The sequence below is a fragment of the Heptranchias perlo genome, chromosome 36 (assembly GCF_035084215.1).
Source record: "Heptranchias perlo isolate sHepPer1 chromosome 36, sHepPer1.hap1, whole genome shotgun sequence".
Classification (NCBI taxonomy): domain Eukaryota; kingdom Metazoa; phylum Chordata; class Chondrichthyes; order Hexanchiformes; family Hexanchidae; genus Heptranchias; species Heptranchias perlo.
The window spans coordinates 2645772-2658892 of record NC_090360.1 but is presented as its reverse complement, the minus strand read 5'-3'; the positions used below and the strand labels follow the sequence as shown (position 1 = coordinate 2658892).

General features: G+C 40.2%; 1 protein-coding gene across 4 annotated transcripts in view; it reads right to left on the bottom strand.

The window, feature by feature from the left end:
- Positions 1 to 13121, bottom strand: part of usp54a (ubiquitin specific peptidase 54a) — a 124197-nt gene that overhangs the window by 88648 nt on the left and 22428 nt on the right. The window lies entirely within an intron of this gene.

Below are 13121 nucleotides of genomic sequence, written 5' to 3'. Positions count from 1 at the left end.
TTGTTTACCAAATGGTGAGCGGGATTTCTCCAGTTCTATCTTACAATATTCCAAATTGAAAAATGCACAGGAGTGTTTTTACCTCAGATGGATGTGCATATTAGACAACAACTTGCATTTACATAGCAACTTCAATGTAAAAAAAGTGTCCCAAAACACTTCAGAGGCACAGTCAAAATTGACTGAAAATTTGCTCAAAGAAGTGGGTTTAAAGGAGTGTCTAAAAAGAAGGAAAGCGAGGGAGAGACAGAGGAGTTTATGCAGAAAATTCCTTAACATGGAATCATGGCACCTATTTTTTTGCCCCTCAACGAGCACAACTATGTAAAGAAAGAGATTATCTGGCCATTTATCTCATTCTTGTTTGTGGGACTTTGGAGTGTGTCTGGCTGCCGTATCTCCCTATATTAAAAGGGAATTGGGCAAATACTTGAAGGGGAAAAATTTGCAGGGCTATGGGGAAAGAGCAGGGGAGTGGGACTAATTGGATAGCTCTTTCGAACAGCCAGCACTGGCACGTTAGGCCCAATGGTCATCTTCTGTGCTGTATGATTCTATGATTACAACATTACATATGTTGCAGCTGAGTTTTGTTCTTATGAAAGTGGTTCACACTTAACACTATCCTAAAACAATGCAAACAGTATACCTTTTCTTGCTTTTTGTTCTTCCCCAATGCCAGACTCTATTGGCAGCATATGGCTTCATGGATGTCTGTTGTTGTCAGGTACCTCATCCAAGTGGCTATTCATGCTTGAGCCTCGACAGTGAGTGATGACAGGATATTCGATTGTGGGAAGGGCACTGTGACAGAATCTCATACTGTCCTCACTACATGTCCACAAAGCAGACAGTTTCCTTCAGCACTCACTGAACAGTTATGATGTTCAGGAACTTTGGCCGATTTGCCCTTCCCTAGTCCGGGAGGGCCAGGCCAACTGTAACAAGCAAAAATAACCAACTGAACTCTGCTAACTGTACAGAAACCAGGGGCCAAACCTACAACCTTATGGCTCAATTGTACACGGTCTTACCAATATCAAGGGACCTGTTCTACTTTTCAATATTTGAACAGGGATTTATCTTTTTTTTTGTCTCTGGGGGAAAATGACTGCTATTTAAAGTATTAGCAGGTGCCGTATTAACATTTCTGAGAAGTAAAATTTACCATTACACTGATGATTTTAGTCCATCAGCTTAATATCTCAAGGGCTAAAACAATCAAATAAGCAATCTGGACAAATCCCCGATGAGTAATTATTAGTCACTAGCCCTAGATTTTATCCATCTCATTGGCACACATACTACCTGATAGAAGGTAAATATGATTTAATACAGTAAGCCACATTTTGAAATGCAATTTAATAAGATGCATTTTTAATTGAAGTACAGTACAAATTTGGACAGACTTGTAAAACAAAGCCTGTATTCCCATTCCATTAATCAATCAAGTTCTTCATCGTTCCAGTTCAAACACAAATTTTACTCTTACATATCACAATGTTAAGCCTTTTCATTGGATAGCACTTCTTCCTTAATCTGGAATTACAAAATGAATTAAAAACTCTAAGCCACTCTTCTGCAACAGAAGGCACCAGCTTGGAGTACTTAAATCTGAATACAACATGGAGAATAATAGGCAAGAAGGTAATATATTTGTCTGCAAGCTAACTTTAAAACTCTTCCAAAGTAACAGCAGCTGTTCAACTCTAATATATTTAAGTTTGTGTCATACTTTACTATGAATATTAATGGAACATAACATAAAAAACAGCAGTTTAAATGCATTTCTCCCATCTCCAGTCTGCCTGATCCACATTACAATAAAAAATAATTTTTCCCAATTCAGTACATCTAGTCCGCTGTAGCTTCAGTTCAAGCCTTTTTAGACAAATATTTACAACACACACCCTGGGCACACCAACTTATGTTATTGCACAGGCTGTATGAACGCTACGCCTGAGGGAATACACTAACCAAGATTTCTACCAAATGACTGACTATGCCTCTGCACAACACTAGCAGTTACCATAGAAACAAACCTGCAAAGCCAAAGCATGTGATTACAGAAGGGACTTGTCCCCGACACCTATCATGCAACACCTCTCAAAGAATGAAGGTTATCCAGATAGAACAGCTCAAACACCAGATAAACAGCACAAAGCTCTGGGGGGGGGGGGGGGGGGGGGTGGTGTAGGAGGGAAATGAAGAGGTTTATTGGAAAAGAGCATTTTAATACATTTCAAGAGTTTACGGCTAATGCAAGACAGAAAGAAAGTTAGTTAATCACAAAATAAAATTTCTGGTGCAATCAGCAACCAAAGAAAATATATATTGTGCTCAGTTTATTAATTTGAGTAATGACATGCAATATCGGTTTTAGAAACTTCACAACCTACCTGTAGCTACAATCAATCGAGACCTTTAGTGATATTGGAATGCAATTAACACAAAAATACTCGGCTCCATTACTGCTGAAAACGTTACTCATGGGGCAGCAGTGGAAACCCCCATCAGTTCCATTCAATAAAGTTCCAACTTATTTCATTATTTTCAGTCAAAAATTTTGATCACTACAAATGCAGTTGTTTATTAGCTAGATACACAGCCCCATTTCTGAAGATTCAGTACAAAGTTTCCTGGAGTAATAAAATTGCTATGTCCCATCCAATGTGACAACTCATTAACCTGTGATAAATTAACAAAATCTAGATATTTGCAATCAAGATATACAACATGCATCATTGCTACTGAACAAGTAGAACACAAGATTGGTGGCATTGTGGACAGTGAAGAAGGTTATCTAGGATTGCAACGGGATCTTGATAAATTGGGCCAGTGGGCCGATGAATGGCAGATGGAGTTCAATTTAGATAAATGTGAGGTGATGCATTTTGGTAGATCGAATCGGGCCAGGACCTACTCCGTTAATGGTAGGGCGTTGGGGAGAGTTATAGAACAAAGAGATCTGGGAGTACAGATTCATAGCTCCTTGAAAGTGGAGTCACAGGTGGATAGGGTGGTGAAGAAGGCATTCAGCATGCTTGGTTTCATTGGTCAGAACATTGAATGCAGGAGTTGGGATGTCTTGTTGAAGTTGTACAGGGCATTGGTGAGGCCACACTTGGAGTACTGTGTACAGTTCTGGTCACCCTATTATAGAAAGGATATTATTAAACTAGAAAGAGTGCAGAAAAGATTTACTAGGATGCTACCGGGACTTGATGGTTTGACTTACAGGGAGAGGTTAGACAGACTGGGACTTTTTTCCCTGGAGAGCAGGAGGTTAAGGGGTGATCTTATCGAAGTCTATAAAATAATGAGGGGCATAGATAAGGTCGATAGTCAAAATCTTTTCCCAAAGGTAGGGGAGTCTATAACGAGGGGGCATAGATTTAAGGTGAGAGGGGAGAGATACAAAAGGGTCCACTCAAAGGGTGGTGAGTGTCTGGAACGAGCTGCCAGAGGCAGTAGTAGAGGCGGGTACAATTTTGTCTTTTAAAAAGCATTTGGACAGTTACATGGGTAAGATGGGTATAGAGGGATATGGGCCAAGTGCAGGCAATTGGGACTAGCTTAGTGGTATAAACTGGGCGACATGGACATGTTGGGCCGAAGGGCCTGTTTCCATGTTGTAACTTCTATGATTCTATGATTCTATAATTTGTTGGAGCAAATGTACACAAAACGAAAGGAAACTTTAGTTCAGAAGACCCTTAATGAGCTGTTGATATGGGTTACTCCTCTTTTCATCCCTGCATATCCTCCATTTAGCTGGGTAACCAGCATCGATAACATTCGTCATGGGAACCCATTTGCAGCATTTTGCCTATTTTTGTTTCTTTACTGTGGATATTTGCTAAAACATAATAAATATTCCACAGATATCGATTTTTTGGGGGGTATTATTCACTATTGATAAAACAGACGAATCACAATGTAAAGTGAACTTATTCAGTGTAAACTCCTTGGCTAACATAACCCTGGCATCTCCACTTTAGTAGCTGAAATTAATGATCAACCGTCTCAGAGGACGACAAAATACTTGGAAAAACAAACTGGTCCAAAAACACAAATGAGGGTCTCACAAGGGGTTGAAATAGTGTAGTGGTTATGTTGCTGGATTAGTAATCCAGAGACATGGACTAACAATCCAGAGAATGAGTTCAAATCCCACCATGACAGTTTGAGAAATTGAATTCCATTTAAAACAGACATCATTAAAAGTGACTATGAAGTTGCTGGATTGTTGCAAACACCCAACTGGCTCACTAATGCCTTTTAGGGAAGGAAACCTGCCGTTCTTGGTCTGGCCCATATGTGACTCCAGTCCCACACCATCATGGTTGACTCTTAACTGCCTACTCAGTTGTATCAAATCACCACAATGCAACAGCTCATCACTTCCTTCAGGGCAACTAGCAATGGGCAATAAATGCCGGCTTTGCCTGCGATGCCCACGTCCCGAGAATGAAAAAAAAATCAGTCATAACACTTAACCTCAATTCCTTTTTTAAGCCCATTATTTCAGAACGGCAATTAACCTGTTGTGCAAGAAGAAATTTTTCTCATTTCAACATGAGTCACATGGGAGAAGGATGACAAACCATTTTGGTACCTTACATGAATTTTAAATAAATATCACCTATGTTTTATCTGTTACAAAAGGCTGAAACTACCAAATTGAATACCAAAAGTTTAGTTACTCAAATTACATGGAGAAATTTTCCAGCCTATTTTTGCTTAATATTCAAGTAATTTGAAAGCATTTTAGACAGCAAGAGACAAAATGGACATGGCTAGCTCAGTGTGGAGTTAAAATGGACATGGCTAGCTCAGTGTGGAGTCAAAATGGACATGGCTAGCTCAGTGTGGAGTCAAAATGGACATGGCTAGCTCAGTGTGGAGTCATTTTGTGTTTGAACAGACATGAAGAAAGGTCTCTGTCAGTTAAACATCCTCAGTGAGTTTGGCCAATTTTCAGTGGGTATGCTTCCACAACACAACTTGGCAATAATTAACACAGATTCAGCAATCTTGCACAAAAAGAGCACAAAGGGAGCGTCTCCAGCAAAAAAAATCTCCTGGTGTAGTCGCATGCACTCATTAGATTGGCACATACACTGTCGAGGTAATACAGGGAGAAACACTCCGCAGCATCTGGCCTATGCCATACTCACCCCGAGAGTGTTAACACAGCCAGTCACTGGACCCAAAGTGACCACGTTACCATTCAACTTAAAGCACACAAGCAGGGAAAATACACAACCACTTCAACATGCATTATCAGCTTTTAAGGAAACTTCAAGCTGACCATTTTCAATTACATACTGAACACAGCAACGTGATAAATTGTGGTGCCCACAAAATCATTCATTTCCAGTTATTTTTAATACAGTGTTAGAATAGAAGAAAATATTAAATATTCCTAAAACAGTCAAAATAATCTATGCCCTCATCCTTGGTCATGTGATAACATCCCATTGAGGGTGCTGAAATTACAATAGCTGCAGAAGATCTGAAAGCAAACCGCTGAAATGGAACATTATAAATAGCTCAGTGGACAAGAGCTCGATAAACTTGATTCACCTCTATTTAGAAAAAAAACAAGTACTGTGCTTTCGAATTGTAAAGTCATCCAAGTCTTAAACTGTATTACACTCCTGAAGTGTACCATTCAAATCAACTACTGCTGTACAAGTTGACAGTGCTATACTATAGTAGTGTATCCATAAACAAATGGGAAAATCCTATTACGGGTTGCTGACTATGTTAACAGATGGTGATGGTGGAACTACACCAAGCCAAATTAATCAGAAAAACTCAGTTCTGCTGGATTTCGTTGCCTTGTTTTACTATAAACTGTTGCCAGAGTCTACAAGCAGACCCAAGTGCTCTTTTTAAAATGATCTCCACTTCCCACTCACTTCGAGTCTACATTACAGACTTGGTAGTGCAGTATTCAGCACAAAAAAGGTACACTCCAAGCACCTGGAATATGATCTAGGCATGCAATGGTCTGATGCAACTTTAAGCATCTTAAAAGGCCACTCCTTCAAAAGAAATGTTTGGTTCAAGTACAGATAATTATCTTCTAATTCCTAGTTCTGCTTCGAAAATATGCACCCTTTTGCGAATTCACAGCTATAGGTTGAAAGTCTGTTTGATAGAAAGTCAAAACTGGAATTAAAGAAAGTCACAAACCTTTTTTTACACAGTGAGTTGTTATGATCTGAAATGCACTTCCTGGAAAGGTGATGGAAGCAGATTCAATAGTAACTTTCAAAAGAGAACTGGACATACACTTGAAAAATAAAAATTTGCAGGGCTACAGGGAAAGAGCAGGGGTGTGGGACTAAATGGCTAGCTCTTTCAAGAGCCGGCTCAGATACGAATGGCCTTCTTCTGCAGCCTTTTAAAAAATTCATTCTTGGTACATGGGCGTCACTAGCAAGGCCAGCATTTATTGCTCATCACTTGTTACTCGAGAAGGTGGTGATGAGCCGCCACCTTGAACCGCTGCAGTCAGAGTGGTGAAAGTACTCCCACAGTGCTCTTTGATAGTGAGTTCCAGGAATTTGACCCAGTAACGATGAAGGAACAGGGATGTATGTCAGTCAGGATGGTGTGTGACTTGGGAGGGAAAGTTGGAGGTGATAGTATGATTCTATGAAACATTTCCAAAATTGGGCCCTATGCTATCGATGTACAAGGATGCTCACACCAAAAGACTGAAACCATAACTCGACAGTTACTGAGAGGCAACCTACAACTCTCTTGACTAGTATTTATTACACACACTTAACATACAAAGTAATCCAGTAACTTAATTTCATCAGCTTGGCTCAATGCTAGCACACTGGCCTGTACCAGAAGTTCTGGGTCAAAATCCATTCCAGGACGCGAGTACATCATGTAGGCTGACACTTCAATGCAGTACTGCGGGAGTGCTGCATTGTTCCAGGTGCCATCTTTCAGATGAGATATTAAACAGAAGCCACTCCACCAAAAACAAACCAACCAGTAATCTGACCAACTGTTTGAGACCAGGCTGTGCACACACTGACTGCCACGTGTGCCTGTGTGACAGTAACTACACTTAAAAAGGTAATTGATGTGAAAGGCTCTCACATATTTCACACTAACAAATTGCACAAAGAATTGTACTGGAGGTCAAACAGTGGTCAACACCTGCACGAGCCAGTCTTGAGGTGGGATGGGGAATTCCCAGCAAAAAAAAAGTAAGAGTCTTATCTATCATACAGTGCCCAGTTCAAAAATAAACTTAGCTTATATAGCAAATTTAGAAGCAAACTGTATCCAAATTAAATGAAGATATGGGTTCACGCACACAGCTTTCAGGCAATTTAATTTATTTGGCTACAAACCAGGAAAACGTGTTTTGATGAGCTAAGTCGGCAAAATAATTCAGTCCTCACTCCAGCATATCATTGGTTTAGGTTATGAGATTTGATAAGAACATAATAATGTAAGAAATCGAAGCAGGAGTAGGCCATAAGGCCCCTCGAGCCTGCTCCGCCATTCAATAAGATCATGGCTGATCTTCGACCACAACTTCACTTTCCCACCCTATCTCTATATTCCTTGATTCCCTCAGAGTCCAAAAATCTATCGAGCTCAGTCTTGAATATACTCAACGACTCAGCATCCACAGCCCTCTGGGGTACAGAACTCCAAAGATTCACAACCCTCAGGTGAAGAAATTTCTCCTTGGCTCGGTTCTAAATGGCTGACCCCTTATCCTGAGACTATGTCCCCTAGTTCTAAACTCTCCAGCCAAGGGAAACAACCTCTCAGCATCTACCCTGTCAAGCCCCCTCAGAATCTTATATGTTTCAACAAGATCATCTCTCATTCTTCTAAACTCCAGAGTACAGGCCCATTCTACTCAATCTCTCCAAATAGAACAACCCTCTCATCCCAGGAATCAATCTAGTTGCACCACCTCTAAGGCAAGTATACCCTTCCTTAGATAAGGAGACCAAAACTATGCATAATTTGGACTCACCAAAGCCCTGTTCAGTTGCAGCAAGACTTCCTTACTTTTGCACTCCAACTCCCTTGCAATAAAGGTCAGCATATCATTTGCCTTCCTAATTGCTTGCTGTACCTGCATATTAACTTTGTGTTCCGTGTCCAAGAACACCAAATCCCTCTGTACACCAACATTCAATAGTTTCTCACCATTTAAAAAATATTCTGTTTTTCTATTCTTCCTACAAAAGTGGATAACCTCACACTTCCCCACATTATACTCCATCTGCCACCTTCTTGCCCACTTAACCTGTCTACGTCCCTTCGCAGACTCCGTGTCCTCCTCACAGCTTACTTTCCCACCCAGCTTTGTATAGTCAACAAACTTCGATATATTACACTCGGTCCTTTCATCTAAGTCATGAATATAGATTGTAAATAGCTGAGGCCCCAGCACTGATCCTTGCGGCACCCCACTAGTTACAGCCTGCCAACCTGAGAACGACCCGTTTATCCATACTCTCTCTTTTCTGTCCGTTAACCAATCCTCTAACCATGCTAATATATTACCCCCAACCCCATGAGCCCTTACCTTGTATAACAACCTTTTATGTGGCACCTTATCGAATACCTTTTGAAAATCCAAATATGCTATATCCACTGATTCCCCTTTATCTACCCTGCTAGTTACATCCTTAAAAAAACTAATAAATCTGTCAAACACGATTTCCCTTCCATAAAACCACGTTGACTCTGCCTAATCATATTATGATTTTTTAAGTGCTCTGCTACCACGTCCTTAATAATGGATTCCAGCATTTTCCCGACGACTGATGTCAGGCGAACTGGCCTGTGGTTCCCTGTTTTCTCTCTCCCTCCTTTCTTGAATAGCAGGGTTACATTTGCTACCTTCCAATCCACTGGGACCATTCCAGAATCGAGAGAATTTTGGAAGATCACAACCAATGCATCCACTATCTCGACAGCCAACTCTTTTAGAACCCTTGGATGTAGGCCATCAGGTCCAGGGGATTTGTCTGCTTTTAATACCATTAATTTCTCCAGTACTTTTTCTTTACTAATATTAATTACTTTAAGTTCCTCACTCTCATTAGAACCTACGTTCCCCACTATTTCTGGTATGCATTGTGTATCTTCTACTGTGAAGACAGATACAAATTATTTGTTTAACGTCTCTGCCATTTCCTTATTCCCCATTATAATTTCTTCTGCCTGATTAAAAAGTTCAGGTAATTCAGTCATCATTACTGTCATGGTCATTGACATGGACAGCGCATTCCAAATACAGGCCAAGGAAATTTCACCTGTCAGCTATGGAAACAGATTCCTCACTTGTTGCAAAGTGTTTATCACTTATTTTGCAATGAGACTAAGGCTTCATTTTCTATTGACAGCTTTCAAAGCACAAAATGCTGCCACGGCAGATGTTCCACTGCAAGGAGGAAATCTTCACCAGCCTGAACATCGAAATTTTAATGATGAGTCTTCTTCCTCCCTCCCATCCATCCATCTCATTATAAAAAGTTATTCATGTAAACCTCCACCATACATTGGTTTTGGTTATATACACCTACTATGATCACCAACACATTGGTTGTATATACATATTACGTCTACCAACATATTTCCTATTTCAGTCTAAATACTGGGATACAAAATCAAAGCTGCAGTTATAAATAAACTTAAAGTAGGACTGCTTCCAATAGTACCCCTTGCTTCATCAATAAGTATTCCCCGACAACACACCTTCCATCTTGCATTCAGGTTTCTCACCAGCAGGGCATGAGAATGCACCTCCCTCTCTTGCAGAAACCCGAACCAGGTCTGTACAATGCAGATCTCATGACTCCATTGGATCATCGAGCCAACACCATCGGCTAGCACTGAAAAATTTAAATTTTCCAGATGTTATTGGAACCAAACTTTAATATTAAGGAAGAAAGATTCCTTGTCCAACATATAAAGAAAGAACAAACTTGCACTTATATAGCTCCTTTTACAACCTTGGGATGTTCCAAGGCGTTTTATAGCCAATTAAGTACTTTTTGAAGTCTATGCGCTGTTGTAATGTAGGAAACGCAGCAGCCAACTTGCATACAGCAAGGTCCCAAACAAACAGCCTGGTGACAATGACCAGACAATCTAAATATTTGCCGGCACTCCAGGGAGAACTCCCCTGCTCTTCCTCAAATAGTGCCATGGCATCTTTTATGTCCCCATGAAATGGCAGACGCGCCTCGGTTTAACATCGCATCCAAAAGACGGTTCCACCAACAGTGCAGCGCTCCCTTAGTACTGCAATGAAATGTCAGCCTGGATTATGTGCTGAAGTCTCTGGAGTGGGGCTTGAATCCACAATCTTCTGACTCAGAGACAAGAGCACTACCAGGCACTAATAAAGGCAACTCTTTGCTAAATTTACTGATGACTCAAAGGTAGGTAGGAAAGTAAGTTGCGAAGAGGGCATAAGGAGTCTGCAAAGGAATATAAATAACTTAAGGTGAGTGGGCAAAAAATTTGGCAGATGGAGTATAATGTGGGAAATGTGAACTTGTCCACTTTGGCAGGAGGAATAGAAAAGCAGTATGTTATTTAAAGAGAGAGAGATTGCAGAATGTTGAGGTACAGAGGGATCTGGGTGTCCTAGTACATGAATCACAAAAAGTTAGTATGCAAGTGATTGGGAAGGCACATGGAATGTTGTCATTTATTGCAAGGGGAATGGAATATAAATGTAGAGATGTTTTGCTACAGTTGTACAGGGCATTGGTGAGACCACGTCTAGAATACTGTGTGCAGTTTTGGTCTCCTTATTTAAGAAAGGACGTAAGTACTTTGGAGGCGGTTCAGAGAAGGTTCACTCGACTGATTCCTGGGATGAAGGGGTTATCTTAGGATGAAAGGTTGGACAAGTTGGGCCTGTATACACTGGAGTTTAGAAGAACGAGAGGTGATCTTATTGAAACATAAGGTCCTGAGGGGACTAGAAGGGGTGGATGGTTCCCCTTGTGGGAGAGACTCGAACTGGGGGAAACAGTTTAAAAATAAGGGGTCTCCCATTTAAGACGGAGATAAGGAAAATTTTTTTCTCAGAGGGTCGTGAGTCCATGGAACTCCCTTCCCCAGAGAGCGGTGGAGGCAGGGTCATTGAACATTTTTTAAGGCTGAGTTAGATAGATTCCTGATTAACAAGGGAGTCAAAGGTTATACTAAGTAGACGGAAAAGTAGGGTTGAGGTCACAATCAGATCAGCCATGATCTTACCAAATGGCAGAGCAGGCTCGAGGGGCCGAATGGCCTACTCCTGCTCTTAATTCGTATGTTTGTATGTTTGCTCAATCCATTGAATGGAGTGTTTATTTCAGTTCCCAAGTTCTGTGATTTTGATAGACCCCTTTACATGGCCACTGGTGAAGTTTGGTGCATCCCTCCTTTTCTGTTTATAAAAATCTAGTAAAGTTCTTGTAAAATCTGCCAACCAATCTCTGTTCCAATATAAAATTCATTTGCAAATCTTTGCAAATGAAATCACTGTGCTTTATCAATCACGTGTGCAAAGATATACAAAAGGTCATCCAAGTTCTGTAATTAAATTACCAATTATTCTTCATGACTGACTGTTTCCTTAGGCTAAACTATAATAATAATCTCAGCTACTGAAATCATTATGGCACACTTCATCAAATGATGTGACGAGAATGACCCTGAAAGTTGGATTTGAAAATTAGAAACCCAAGATGTCTTTAAACCGCATACTGGAGTACAAACTTCGCAGTCCAGTGATAACTAAGGTTTTCTTAAATTGAAATTTCAAATCTATATCTGGGCAGCCCAACAACACAGTTGGTGCAGCACTTGACTCCTGACTGCACAGTCAGCATCTGCTTTCACAGTGTGCAAGACTGGCAAATGTAAAACTGTGCAAATAAATATTAAAAAAAACAGCAGCCAGGAGGAGCAAGTCTTCCTGGTCACCAGATGTAGCAAGTCCCAGCATATACCAGCCACTTTTAAATCGGTGTCTTTTAAATCAGATTCTGGGAGCCAGCATCTACGAGACGTCGCCAATGCTGCTAAATGCTGTTTTCGCAGACCACGTAATCTCGGTCTAAACATCTGCTGCCAGTAAATGGAAATTGGATTTAACAGTGGCACCCAGACATGTTTTAAACATCCAGCTTAAGACGAATATAAAAAGGACCTTTACCAGCTGGTTTGTAGCCAGTTACACAAGACCTGTACCTCCAAGAACAGTAGCACACATTTCGCACAACATAAAAACAGCCAAAACTTTCAGCTCCAAGGGCTGTCAACATGCGGCAGTTGGATAAATTTATTAGTACTTCACCAGAACAAATGAAGGAAGGAAAAACTGATGTTAACTGGATTGTCTTGCATGAATCACATCTCCAATAAACTTTAGGTTTTCCTGTTTTTGGGTTAAACTGATAAAATTCAACAATGACCTCCACCTCCTCCTCTCCCTCACATCCCCCATCCAATTCGGAATAGAAAAATGTTGATATCAACGTTAAACACTAAAAAGAAAACCAAAATGTATTCTTTATATTAATTTCATAATTTGTAATATTTTAATTTTGGTAAAGTTCATGAAACTTCTAAGTTTTGTCTAAAGTGACAGATGGAAAAAAAAAATCAGTGCACAGGATCGTTAGCTGCACAATTGAAGACTGCCTGTGCTAATGTGTTTCAACTGAATGTTGTTTAGTGCGGCGAGTAAAATTTAAATATTCATCCCTAGTTTACTTATTTTTGGAGAAAAAAAGCGATCAAATAGATTTCAAAAATGCTAATGCTGAAAAAAAGTGAAAAGATTCTAAAATCAGAAAGGCCAAGTATAAACTAGACTGACAGCAACAGCCTTGGGCACCCAAGCTCCCCACCTACGAGCTGCAGCAAAAGGCCAATTTCTTTTTTTAAAAATTAATTACAGTAGAACAAAAGTGCACAAATAACATCCAAATCCAAAATCCGTCTTCCAAGATTTCAACAGTGTCTCATTCCCAACAATCTTTCGTGTGTATAATTAGTTGCTCTGGAAACAAACAAAAGTGATTGCATCATACTTCTATCTTTTGCAAACA